This window comes from Mauremys reevesii, linkage group 2 (assembly GCF_016161935.1).
Source record: "Mauremys reevesii isolate NIE-2019 linkage group 2, ASM1616193v1, whole genome shotgun sequence".
NCBI classification, from domain to species: domain Eukaryota; kingdom Metazoa; phylum Chordata; order Testudines; family Geoemydidae; genus Mauremys; species Mauremys reevesii.
The window spans coordinates 210,175,416-210,189,166 of NC_052624.1; positions in this window are offsets into that span (position 1 = coordinate 210,175,416).

The window sequence follows — 13,751 nt, forward strand, 5'->3', positions numbered from 1 at the left end:
ATAACTTCACTGTGGATGGGGCTGCCCCTTGCCCAGCATGGGGCAGAAGTGGGGTAGGCAGGGTGGTGGCTGGCTATGGGACGGGGGAGCAGCGTGTCATAAAATTCACCCAAGCCCCAGCTGCTCAGGTCTAGGAAGCCTCCCTCTCCCATCCCTCCTGTGGCGGGTGGGTTGGTGGGTGCTGGGGGAGGGGGCATTGCCTTCACATGTGGCTTCCTGCCTCCCCTGTGCAGCCTGCTGTGCCTCACTGGGGGTAGGAGTAGGGGCTGGGACTGGGGCTGGGGCAGGGGGGGAATCATAGGGTCAAACACTCAAACATAATAAAAAATCATAGGGTCAAACACTCACGGAAGCCCCAGCAGCTTCTAAGGTGAATGATGTCTGTCTCCTGGCCCATTTGTGTCTCCTCCAGGTAGGGGCAGGAGAGGGGAGGCCCCCTCCACTCCCCTCCCCGCCCCGCCCTGAGTGCTTCAGCAGTCGTTAGCATTCCTCTTATGCTAATGCTGCAGCCCTTAGGCTATGGCAGCAGCAGCAAAGGAGAGAGAGACGCGCTGTGCGCTCTCTTTACATTCAGGCAGGGAAGCTGTCGGGGAGGGGGAAAAATCTAGCTCCAAATATTGGTGGAGCAGAGCCCCTGATTATGAATATTCCTGGGGCTTTAGCTCCAAGAGCCCATATAAGTTGGCGCCCATGATCCTTAGTTCATGACAGGGCTGGCCGCAAGCATTGTCTTTGGTGTGAAGTCTGAGGTACAAATTGATCTGAGACAAGTAATTGGTCTCTTAGGATTGGGAGCAACCTGAATCTTTTGTAGTCTTTGGTGTGTAGCAACCACAAGCAGTCAGTCCTGCTTGCTTTCCCTCAGGCAGGACCTTCCACGGAGGCACAAGGGGCTGGCTTCCCTTGTCTGCCTAGGGGAAAGATCTTTGCCTAAGCAGGTTTCTCATCTATGTTCAGTTCCAGAAACTTCAGCCCACACCCACACCCCTTGGTTGAAGGACACAACTTCCTCAGCTTGCAAGAGCTCTGTTCTTTTGGGTCTGTCTAGTGATGGAGGCCAAAGACGGTTTCTCTCCTGGCTTATATCTCCCAAAGGTCAACGGGCTTGTTTCAAGAGGCAGGATGGCTTCAGGCTGTTCTTCCTGCCTGCGGCTTCTCATCCCCCTGTGTGTAAAAGGGGCGTCCATTGTTTTCATCCCACCAGGCTTAATTTGTATAGGAGACAGCTACCTAGCGCCCCCCTTCCCCGCAGTCTGTAAGAGAACCTGTGTCTCCCTGTTTGGCTGCAGCCTTTAAAGCATATCATAAAGTATCCACATTTCCTCTTATAGTGTTTATACAGACATTTCACAATGATATTAAGCACCAGGGGGTCATTTGTTTTCAGAAAAACCTCACCCCGTACTCTCGTATAACACAGAACTATTGTATCCAATCAGTTGATTCAGTTGATTATCACATGAAGTTCAGACCAGTAAATCTTTGCAATGGACCCTTCTGAAAAATAAAACCCAGAAGAGCTTCTCTCTCCTGCTGGGTGTAGACACCAGGCTGTCTTCTCCCCCGCTTCTCAGTGTGAGCTTTGATGGGTCTGTGTGCGGCTTGAATGTAAACTGAGGTAAACACACAGTCCTTCACTTAGGATCGATCTGTTTAACAACTCCCCCGGCATATGGAGTTTGAACTCATTTTAGTGACCATTCCAGTGTATGTCCATAACTCTTAGCACCCATCGCGTACATATATCACACAGGGATATGAATGGTCAGAGAGTTATCAGTCTTCAAATGATACCTCACAATGCGTATTTTGCACAAAGATTGTTACAGTCGTGTGTAGGGTGTGAATCCTGGGGTCTAGTGTCACTGCACACATGGTCTGTCGGCACCAAAGATGAGGAAGAACTGGGGTGTGATGGGGAGCCAGTCTAGGAGGCAGGGGACGGGGTTCAGATGACCAGTCGCAGAAGCACAACAAGGAGGAGGACCCTGGGAACGGTGGCAGACAGACTGGCACCATTCGGACTGACAGTGGTAGTGACGTTCACCACCTTGAAAGTCACACCAGGCACGTTCTTCTGGATCCAATCGTTGTGGGCGTTCGGGCGGTTGTAGACCCCGGGGTAACCAGGAGCAACAGCAAGTTCATAAGGAGATGACAAGCCTGCTGGACAGGCAATAATTAAAGAGTCAAACAGTCCCTGGGATGAGGAGGTCGTTTTGCTGACGTTTACAGGGAGCTCCTCCCGAGTGTGGGGGGCAGAATGGGAGCAAGCCCGAAGGGGCTTGTTTGAAGATTTAACCAGGGCGTGATGGGGGTTAGCATCATGGGCCATGCAACTGCGAACACTGTGTGGCCTTAAACCGGGGTGGGCAAACTGCCCTGTCTGCAGGCGCCGCACCTGGAGCTCCCATTGGCTGTGGTTCCCACCAATGGGAGCTGCAGGGGCGGTGCTTAGGACACAGGCAGCGTGTGGAGCCTCCTGGCTTTCCCTATGCATAGAAGCCGGATTGGGGATGTGCTGATGCTTCTGCGAGCCACACGGAGACATGGCACTCGCGTTTTTGTCGCTCTTATCTGGACTCTCTGCAATTGGGCCACATCTTTCCTGAAAAGTGGTGCCCAGAACTGGACACAAGACTCCAGCTGAGGCCTAATCAGTGCGGAGTAGGGCAGAAGAATCACTTCTTGTGTCTTGCTTACAACGCTCCTTCTCTTACCTCCACATTACAAGTGGCAAACAGAGGCAGAGGGAGACTAACCCCAGGTTTTTAAAAGGTATTTAGGCCACATAAATCCCATTGGTTTCAATGGGAATTAGGAACTGAAATCCCTTTAAAAAATCTGGCCCTAAGTGATTTGCTCAAGATCACAAAGGAAGTCTGCATTGGAGGCGGAATTTAAACTCAGACCCCTCAAGTCTTAGATGAGTGCCATAACCTCTGGACCATCCTTCCTTTCTCCTGTGTGTGTCTAATGACGTGCTTCTGTCTATCTAACCCAGACATAACCATGTCTCTGTCTATCTATCCCCATAGAAAAACATCCGTCTGTCTAGTGTCTACCTGTCTATCACCTTTTCATAATTAAAGCAGGAGCTATGCTATGTATAAGAAGTCAATTAAAACCACAAACTAGGAATAAACTCTGATAAGTTCAATAACCAGCATTCTTGTTGAAATCAGTAAGATTATGTTCACACTGGTTCACTGTATATTAACTGAGGAGATATAAATGAAGAGCAAAGTTAAGCAGCGGGAGCTGAATTAAAACTATGGGTGAGACCCTTATGCCTGCTCTGGCTTCTTGCACAGCCTAAAACTGGAGGTTTGCAGTGGGGAAGCAGAGGCAGCAAGTGAGTTTGGAAAAGCGTCCACCTCCAAAGAAAAGGACCCTAATGATTACCAAGTAAAACATCTCCCTCTCTCCCGTGCTCACATGCAGTATCTTATCACCCTGTACAACCTACAGCTACAAATCTCTATAATTTACCGTGAGTGAGTGGAGACAGTGGCAGGACCAGTCTGTCCTTCTCAGAAGATAGTTCATTAGCAGAGTCATAAAGCAACTTCCTAGAGAATCTCCACCTAATGGACCACAATGAATTGCACGTCAAACAGCATCAAGAAAGATGATTCCCTTGGAAGCTAGGTGGGTCCAGATGTTCCTGTTCCTTCTCCCGCTTCAAACTAAGAAGAAAACTCAACTATGCAAGAGAGATTTCATTCCATTGTTGGTGTGTATCCACCCCGAACCCATGAGACCTTCCATGGGGGCAGAGAATGGTGCACTGGGGAAGCGCATTCCATTCTGTACTGTCTTTATTCACAATCTTCTCTCTCCAGAGCTGTCGACTGGGAATATTTCACCAGCACAAAACTTACTCTGAGAAATTTTAAATGAAAATGTTTGATATTCAAATAAATGAAGCATATTTTTAGAAAAAAAAAAACCCTCCATTAAACAAGATTCTTTGAAACCAAGGGGTCTTGCCCCAGCATGCGGAGCCTGACTCGACTACATGAGGTCCCTTCCACCCTACATTTTCATCTTCATATGCACAGCGTATGAAATCTTTTAACTCGTTACAGCACAATGGACCAGACACTCAGTTGGTATAAATCACCATAGCTCTGCTGATGCTGATGGATCCGTGACAACTGACGCCAGGTGATGATCTGTCCTGATATTCCCAAATTCTGACATGCAGCGTTCAGGATAGTTTAGGCAGTTGGTCCCATTTAACTGCAAGTTATTTTGTGAGAGAAAACGAAGACAACATTTTGGGGTCAAAAGCATCAGCACTTTGAGAACAGAAAAACAATTGTAACCCCTCTGCCAGGCTGAAACAATAGCAGCAAGGGCCAGGTTCAATACCTAGGGGTCCCTTCCCCACAACGTAATGCAGACCAGCTCGAGCCCCACCCAGTGACCTGGGAAAATCTTACACACACCCCTGGGCGCCTCAAGGAGGCAATACTTCCCCTCTCGCAAGCACAGACTCTTGGTGTAGCAGAAAAGGTTTAATTACATAAGATAAACAACAACAAGCATGAAATTTGGAAAATACCTCAACTGGAGTTCATAGGTCAAACCTTGAGCAAAGACCCACCCCAGCAACTTGGGCGTGTCCTTCTCTCTGGGCCCTTTAGTCAAGCAACTCCCCTAAATCACCCACAGTCCCAAAAGTCCCACAATTCAAAAGTCTCTGTCCCGGGTCAGGCAGCCCAGAGTTCAAGAGTCTCTTTGCAGAGGTCCCCCTCCCCAGCCTAGGTAGAAAGGGGCACCTTACGTGGTTCGGGGCCACTGCCCTGCCTCTTCGTGGGGTTCTGCTTCCACTAGTCGTCCCCGCAAACAGCTCAGCTCCGCTTACTCTGTGGGCTGCTCCACTCTGCCAGCTGCTCTGGTCCACCAGCTGTCCTGTGATCCGCTCCAGCCGTCCTCACGAGCTGCTCAGCTTCACTCACCCAGTGGCTACACAAACTGCTCCACTCTGCTCTGCCAGTATTGCTTCAGGCTCCCCACTCATCAGCACAGTGCTCTCAGCTCAGCAAGTCCAGCTCTTCAGTGATTTCAGCTCCACTCATTAGCACAGTGCTCTCAGCTCAGCAAGTCCAGCTCAGCAAGTCCAGCTCTTCAGTGATTTCAGCTCATAGTAGGGGAGCCCCAGTACCAGTGAATTCAGCTCAGTAACCTGCATCTAGATTCTTAAGGGAATCAAAAGTTAACTCTGACATTCCACAGTGGAGAGAAGCATAGGTGGAACTGGTGCTTCTGACTCACACAAAGAGCCTGCACCACCAAGTACAGATACCTGTCCCCAACCTCTCTCTTTTCAATGGGTTTTGGAACCCATGTGCCCCATCTAGCAAGCGCTATCCAGCTGACAATGAAACCCCCCATCACAAGACAATTTTGTATTTCCCCATTTACCCAACCAGGGTGACAACATTTCATTCCTCCTGCCCCAATAACAACGAAATTGGGGGCTCCCACAGCTGTGAAAATAACCATCCCATGCTGCTTTGCGGTATGCTAAGTGGGGTGGGAGTGCCCATGCAAATAACCGAAATACCAATGCAACACTTTCCGCACTCCCCATAATTTACCACCAGATGTCAGGGTGGGGCTCATCCTGACTCTGCTTACACAATCTTTTCCCTTGGTTAACAGAATGGATTTCGGAGTTTTCCTCGGGTATTAGAACTGCAAGAAAAATTGACCTCTCATCTTAGTCTTTGCCCTGTAATGTTAAAGCTTGTTGCAAGATAGAGATAGCTCTCTCTTGAACTCAAATAGATTGTGTAATGGGAGGTGGGGTTTATTTGCTCTGCCAACACCAGGGGACAGAGTTCCTCAGAGCTCTGAATCACAGGTCAGGCACAAGCGGAGTGAGTGTGTCGTTAAAATACCAGTTGCATTTCCTGGCAGCAGGAGGTAGTTAGACACCAATATATGGTCTTCAAATATTGTTCAAGTTTTTAGACATGTTGATGCTTCCTTTTGTCTTTCCCTCTGTTTTATGCAGTTCATGTATCTGAAAATCCCCCCTAGCAAGCAGCACGTCCAATCACAAATACACTTAGAGGAGCACGGCAAGATTTTAATCAATATCTGCCAGGATTAGAGCTGTGAAGACGGTTTCTTTCAGAGCAGCAGGACTAGACATCTGGATGTCGCACAGCCAAAGGACAAGGAGCATTCTGCTGCTGAGCGCTGAGCGAGAAGGAACATTTGCAGCAGCAGCATGAGAGGGTCCAGGACTCCAGTAAAAAGTCATGCAATGCACTTGCACGTGCCCGTCTGATTCAGATCTCGACTGGGCGCTGTCAAGGGCCCCCAGCAAAGAGCCTGTCATGCCACATGCCATTTAGCTGAGCCCTGGCAGGATCCTTATCAGGCAGGATAACGAGGGTGATGCTGCAGCTGGGAACAGGGAAGATCCTGCCAATGGCCCTAAAGGCCAGGATGTGACCTCACATCAGATCAGGAGGGCCAGTTTGGAGACGATAGCAGTGAAAACTCTGGAGAGGGGGATGTGCCTGGCCAGAGACTGGAAGTCCAGGTGTTACTGCAGCTCTCTAACCCCTCCCTCCCATTGTTTTCTAGAGAAATTGAACTTTCAACACTGTGGATTTGGTAGGCTATGGCCAAATAATTTACTGTCCTGGATATTACGCCCTGCATTGCTGTGTGTGTGTGTCTGAGGGGTAGTGCAGACGCCACAACATTTGCATGGCCTCCTCTCCCTTCCCCTTCCCTCCACCAGCCTCTGCTGGGCACAATCCCAAGTGGATGCAGGGCACTGGGGGGAAAGGTTTCGGAAAAGCCAGCGTTGCTGTTTATCCAAGAGTTCAGAATATGGGCTGTACGGCTTGTGCTAAAGCCCAGGGTCGGTAGCAAGTTCACAACTAGAAATCAGTGCCAATCTGTCCGTTTCACCGTGGGCAGGCAGGTGGGGGTGGAGGGGTTCAAACACGGCTTGGATCAATGCTCTCCATCCTAGCTCAGGCTTTGGTTGGTTTCCTTCATTTCTCTCCCAGTCCTGGTAGCTTATTCTGGGAAGTTTCTCAGGCAGCAGGAATTCTCTATGGCCTTTCAGGAGAACTGGGAGTGCAAACCTGCTCGGGCCTCCATAATAGCCAGGTCCGTACCACATTCAGGGCTCACTTTGACTAGTTTACAAACCCTCTGGCCTTGAACTTCACCAACGTCACCATTTCGATGTTTCCACCTGACATTTCCTGGTATTGTAACCATGGGGGTCCCGACCAAACTGGAAGAACGGGGGAGTTCAGAGGCTGTTGTGGGGGGGGGGTCACAGCATTGCTGTTGCCGGCTCAAAGAGCCCGAGGTGGAGCAACAGCAGGTTCGTTGCCCGGTGTGCGTTGCACTAATTATCACACCAGGGTGGAGAAGCAAAAACCAGGTTTATTTGAGCCCAAAGAAAGGTGCCAGGGAGAAAAGCATTCTCAAATCCTGCACACCCGCGCGCAGGCGGGATCCCAGCATTTATACCCCCCTTGTTTGTGTAAGCCTTTTGTTCAGTTTTTCCCCTCACCCCTCCCTTTCCAGCAGCAGCTACATTAGGCATTACATTTCAGCGTGTTAGAAAAGTTCTCATCCACAAGCTTATCTGTTGGCCTTGACAGAACAAACGCATACAGATTTTCCTCCCCCTCTCCCCCTCCTCCCCGCCGCTTTTGCTGTTTTAAACTCCTACATTTGCAAGCTGAGATTGCTGACAGTTACACATTTTGCTTGCAGTCTGTTAGCATCTTAGGCTGGTTAAAGTTCATAGCATGGAAGACCTCTGGTTCACTCAGGCCTGCAGTCACAACTTTGGTTTACTCAGGTCTAGTGCCACCCTAACTTCTGTGCTGCCTTCAGAGCTGGGCTCCAAGGGCAGCAGCCAGCAACCTTTCTGAAGCTAGAGGAGGTTCCCAGATGTGCAGGTGGGGCCCTGCTGTTGGCAGCTCCTCAGCTCCTACCTACTACTTGGGAGCACCTCGGCTCCTACCATTTTGGGGGCATCCAGAGAAATGGACCCCTGAGCCCCAGAAGGACCTGCAAGGGAAGCCCAGAGCCCCCGCTGCAGAGGCCGGGCAGAAGCCCCGAGCCCAGGCACCCAGAGCGCCGGCAGGAGTTGGGAGGGGCATGAAAGTCCTGAGCCCAGTGCCCCAGCACTGGCTGCAGCCACAGGGGGCCAGAAGCTCTGAGTCCAGGCAGCCAGAGACGTGACTGGAGCAGAAGCTGCCAAGGCCAAAGCCCTGAGCCCAACGCTGGGCTGATGCAGCACATTCACTTCTGCATTGCCTCTGCAGGTGCATCTGATATCCCCACGGAGAGGAAGTCCTGTCCCCAGCTGGGCAGAGAAACAGCTACGAGGCCCCTACTGGGTTCTCCTGGTTGGGGGGCTCCCAGCAGGACGGGGAGATCTGATTTCACGGGGCAGGGCTAATTTGATCTAGCCAAAAAAGGCTCAACAAGAACCAAGAGCTGCCAGCTGAAGCCAGAGAAATTCAAAGGAGACGTAGGCCCACATTTCTGACAGTGAGGGAGACTAGCCACTGGAACAAATTACCCAGGGGAGAGGTGGAGTCTCTGTTTCCTGGTGTCCTACCATCATAACTGGTTGGGAAGGTGCCTTTTAGTGACTTACAAGCAATTGGGCTTCATATGGTGCAAAGTGTGTGAAATTTCATAGCCTGTGAAATAGAGGCCAGATTAGGAGATCGAATTGTTTCATAACCGCTATGAAAAGCTCAGTGTGGGGTGGGGAACAGACTCTGCTGTTTTACTGGGTGGCCTGGCTGGTCCCCAGAATCAATAATGAGCAAGTGGGGTGATCCGGGCTGCAGCTCAAACATCCAGCTGGGCTGGCCAGGGGCAGACATCAGGCCTGCCAGGGAAAGGTGGGTGTGGCAGTGACGTCACAAAGGCCTTTGGCAGGAACTCAGCCTATTGGGCAACGATGATGAGGCGTCTGTGACCTCACAGAGCTCCCTTGGCAACGGCCAGGCAGGACAGGGATGCGGGGCAGGGGGAACCTTGGAGAGCCCTGTAGCCTGGCTGCAGCAAGCCTCCAGCTCGCGGTCTCTCATTCAGGACCAAGAGTCAGTTGCTGTAGACGAGATTCAGTGCGTGTTTTTCATTCCCGTGTGTATTTATTTCCAAGACGTTGTCATCTGTGTAGAAGGTAAGAAAAAATATAGGCTCTAAGTACAAGATAGGAGACTCTATCCTAGCAGAATCACAGGCATCAGCACCCTCCTAGGGAAAAAGTTTTTGCTAATATCGAAGCCTTCCACCCTGCAACTTGAGAGCATTGCTCCTTGTTCTGTCATCTGCCAGCTCGAAGATTTCATGAGAATCAATCTTTCATTAGGAAAATAATTCAAAAACGCAACTACAAAACACTTTGAGTGAAATCAACCCCTCCTGATCTCTAGTGTCTGGGAGTGTGGGCCTTGGGGGCCAGACTGAGACCCTCATGAGCTAGTAACACCCAAGAAGCCGTTAAAATAATTCCAGTTCTCTTACCATCCAAGCCTCCCTAATCCAAGGAACAGCTGAGGGCTGCGGGAGACAGAATATCTAACTCATGACTGAAAATACAGAGATGTGTTATTGGCTTTGGTTGGGGGACAAGTAACAAATCCGTCGGGATTCTTGCCCCAAACAACAATCGCCCATTGTCCTTTAGAGCACGAGGTCCCTAACGTGCCTGACTTGCTCAAATCTCTCTCCTGCTAGGGATGAGAGAATTTTCTCCATCCCCCATGATACCGAGGGAAAGAGAAAAGAAGTGACCTCTCTTTGGTCACACAGCAAGGCCATGCCAGAGCTAGAAAGAGAAGCATAAGAAAGAAGTTGTATCAAAATGTTTTGCATTTCAAACTAACCAATTTCTTAAACAAAGGCAATTTGATGTGTGGTTAGTGAAGTGAAATGATACATTCTTGTCTCCACGAGTTTCTAGATTGATGAACCAGATTGAAAAATCTTCCCTTTCATTTGTTTATTTTAAAAAGTCCATTTTTTGCCTTCAAGTTCAGACAGAAAAAACTATCCCCTAGTTTTTATCCCTAGATTGAGGGAGGAAAACAAGTTTGCCTGTTTTGTGAATTCCCAATGGCTTTCTTGAATTTCAACAAACTAGTCGATTGAACTGAACGATTTGAATAAAGTGAAAGGAAGACAATATTTTCTGCACCTTTCAAGGAAGCTACTGCTGCCCAAAGCTGGGTTAGCATTTCAGCTAACTCTGCTTCCAGGGCCTTAGCTATCACATCAGTGGTGCGACTGTCTGAAAAACTTGGCAGTGAACATGTTCTACTGAATGTTATTTTTTCTCTTCTATTTAAATTATTTAAAAGATTGTCATAAATTGGGCCCTTATCAGAGGTTGACAATTTCCAATCTAATTATGACAGTGAGGGAGACTAGCCACTGGAAGAAATTACCCAGGGGAGAGGTGGAGTCTCTGTTTCCTGGTGTCCTACCATCATAACTGGTTGGGAAGGTGCCTTTTAGTGAATTACAAGCAATTGGGCTCAATAGGGTGCTAAGAGTGTGAAATTTCATAACCCGTGAAATAGAGGCCACATTAGGAGACTGAATTGTTTCACAACCGATGCCTCTATGAAAAACTCAGTGTGGGGTGCGGAACAGACTCTGCTGTTTTACTGGGTAGCCTGCTTGTTCCCCGAATCAATAATGAGCAAGTGGGGTGATCCGGGGTGCAGCTCAAACATCCAGCTGGGCTGGCCAGGGGCAGAGGTCAGGCCTGCCAGGGAAAGGTGGGTGTGGCAGTGACTTTTGGCAGGAACTCAGCCCATTGAGCAAAGACAATTAGTTGGGAATTGGTCCTGCTTTGAGCAGGGGGTTGGACTAGATACCTCCTGAGGTCCCTTCCAACCCTGATAATCTATGATTCTATGAGTGAGGCATCTGTGACCTCACAGAGCTCCCTTGCCAACAGCCAGGCAGGACAGGGATGCAGGGCAAGGGGAACCTCGCAGATCCCTGTAGCCTTGCTACCGCAAGCCTCCATCTTCGCTTTACCGGAGAAAAGTTATGAGCAGACAATGGCTGGAAGTTGAAGCTAGACCAATACACACTGGAAAGAAGGCGAGGAGCATTTTTAACATCAGAGTTTGGAGCAATTCCCTGAGGGTTGTGCTGGATTTTCCACAACTGGCCTCTTTTAAAATCAAGCTTGGGTGTCTTACTAAAAACCTGCTCTAATTCCTATGGGAATTATTTTGAGGCACATTTTATGGCCGAAGTGAAAGAGAAAGTCAGACGACAGTGGTTTCCTCTGGGCTTGGAATTAATCTGTGACTCGCTGGGGGCGTTTGGAATGTGGCCATTTTGCTTCCCTCTTCCTCCTTCCCTCTTGTCCCTTCTTCTCAATTGGAAACGGGCCACCAGAAAAGCCTGATTTCCACCCTGTGCCCCTTCCATTCGTGCTGTAAGCTGAAGGGCATTGTGACTTGAGAGTGAATTCAGCCAGTCAGTGCTGACTCTCCACAGGTGATTTGCATAAGTCAGTAAAGGAACCTGCAGGTTTCCGTGGGAGCGATGCCCAAGGCAGGGCTCAGGCTTCGGGTTTATGCTCAGGGTTAGTGGAGTCAGGGAGCGACAGGTGGCTGAGTTACCTCTGGTGTCACAATGTTACTGCTCAGGTTCCTCTGCCTGCTGCACCACCTGGGCAGTGACTGTCAAGGGGAAGGTTTTGTGGATTTGAAACTTAGAACCCAGGAAGCGCAGAAGAGGACTGGCTTAGAGAGTTTGGCAGTAAAATGTAGGTTTTGTGGCAATATCCTGTGCAATTGCTACTGGATCCGGGAGACAGCATTCCTGCCCCTCCCACCACCTCTTAGCTGGGCCTACATAAGAGACTAGCTAGAGTTTTGCACACTTGTTTGTTTGAGACTGAGCAAATAAGGCCCAACAAATTACTGCTAAGATGAATTTTGCAGCCTCCTCTCCTTGACTAGAATACAAGCAGTTTCTGATTCTCTCAGATGAAGTAGTTCTTTTAAAATCAAGGGCAAGACCAATCAGTGGCTTTTTCACAGCCCAACCCCAATCCCCCCAAAAGAGATTTTATTTTTATTTAAACTGGGTGTTTTAAATTTATATTGAAAAAGTTTTTTTTAAACTTATCCAGTATAAAATTTGAAATGATGACAAGTGATGTTAAGGCCTCTAGTTGCTCCAGCCTATTAAAGTAATTTAAATAACTACATATATGAAGAAGTCCGTGTTTGCTGCCAAGTGTCAGAGGAAGTCAAAGCACTGAACTGTTGGAAGTCATTGCCTAAGCACCTGGGGGTCCAGAAGTGATTGAAACACTCAGCCAGATTTTGGTAGCACTAGCCTCTTCTGCGGGTGCAGAAAGAATATTTTCTTCATTCCAGTTGATGCAGCTACTTCATTCAAATGTAAGAAACTGATTGGGAGTTGGAAAAGGATGAAGGCTTCTTTTCCCCTTGTAAAATATGAATAAAGGCTAGAGAGGAGGAGGTGTGAGCTACTACTTCTAAAATCTGGAAGGACATTATGAGCAGGAACAATCAGTTCAGTGCACGAACTAGAGATACTTCCTTACCTCAGTTTGTTTGAAATGAAAACAAATGGTTCTGTCAACCTTTTTGTTTTTCTGTATCCTGCAAAACCAGCAAGTCAACATGTTTGAATGGATCCCTATTCCTAGCATCATAGAAGACTAGGGCTGGAACAGACCTCAGGGGGTATCTAGTCCAACCCCCTGCTGCAGGCAGGACCAACCCCAACTTCATCATCCCAGCCAGGGCTTTGTCAAGCTGACCTTTAAAAACTTGTAAGGATGGAGATTCCACCACCTCCCTAGGGAACCCATTCCAGGGCTTCACCACCCTCCTAGTGAACTAGTGTTTCCTAATAGCCAAGCTAAGCCTTCCACAGTGCAACTTGAGACCATTCCTCCGTGTTCTGTCATCGGCCACCACTAAGAATTTCATGAGACTCAATCCCTCATTAGGAAAATCACTCAAAAATACAACTACAAAACATTTGGAATGAAATCAATCCACCCTGACCTGTAGTGTCTGGGGGTGTGGGCCTCTGAGGCTAGACTGAGACCCTCATTGGCTAGAACCACCCAGTGAGCCAGTAACAATATCCACTCCTGTTACCGTCCAAGCCACCGCAGTCCAAGGAACAGCTGAGGGCTGCGGGAGACAGAGGGGTGCTGAGAAGGTCTAACTCATGACTGCCAACCCAGAGATGTGTTATTGGCTTGGGATGGGGGACAAGGAGCAAATCCGTCAGTCACTACAACAGGTCACACTCGGAGCCAGGGAGACTGGGAATCGAGTCCTGCTGGCACTTCCCAGCTCTGGCTTTCTGGAGGAGGAGGAAGACCCCAGCTCCCCTAGCTGACCCTGAGGCACCTTCTGGGCCCAAATGGAGGTGGCCCCGGGTACAGCTATGGAGTGTCCCCAGGAGCGTTCCGCTAGTGGCATTGTATTGTTTTCACAGCCAGTTTCGATCGCTGGTGTCTACCCCTTGCCCTGCGGGCAGGGCATTGAGCGGCACCCATTGCCGGCCACCTGGGTGCAGGAGATCGAGGAGGGTGAAGGGAGGAGCAACCCTCAGCATCTGCCATCCTGCTCCATCCGATCTAGAGTAAGTAAGTGGAGTTCTCCAGAACCATCCCCAGTGTGGTGGGAATATCCCACCACTAGGGCTCCCAGCCCGTC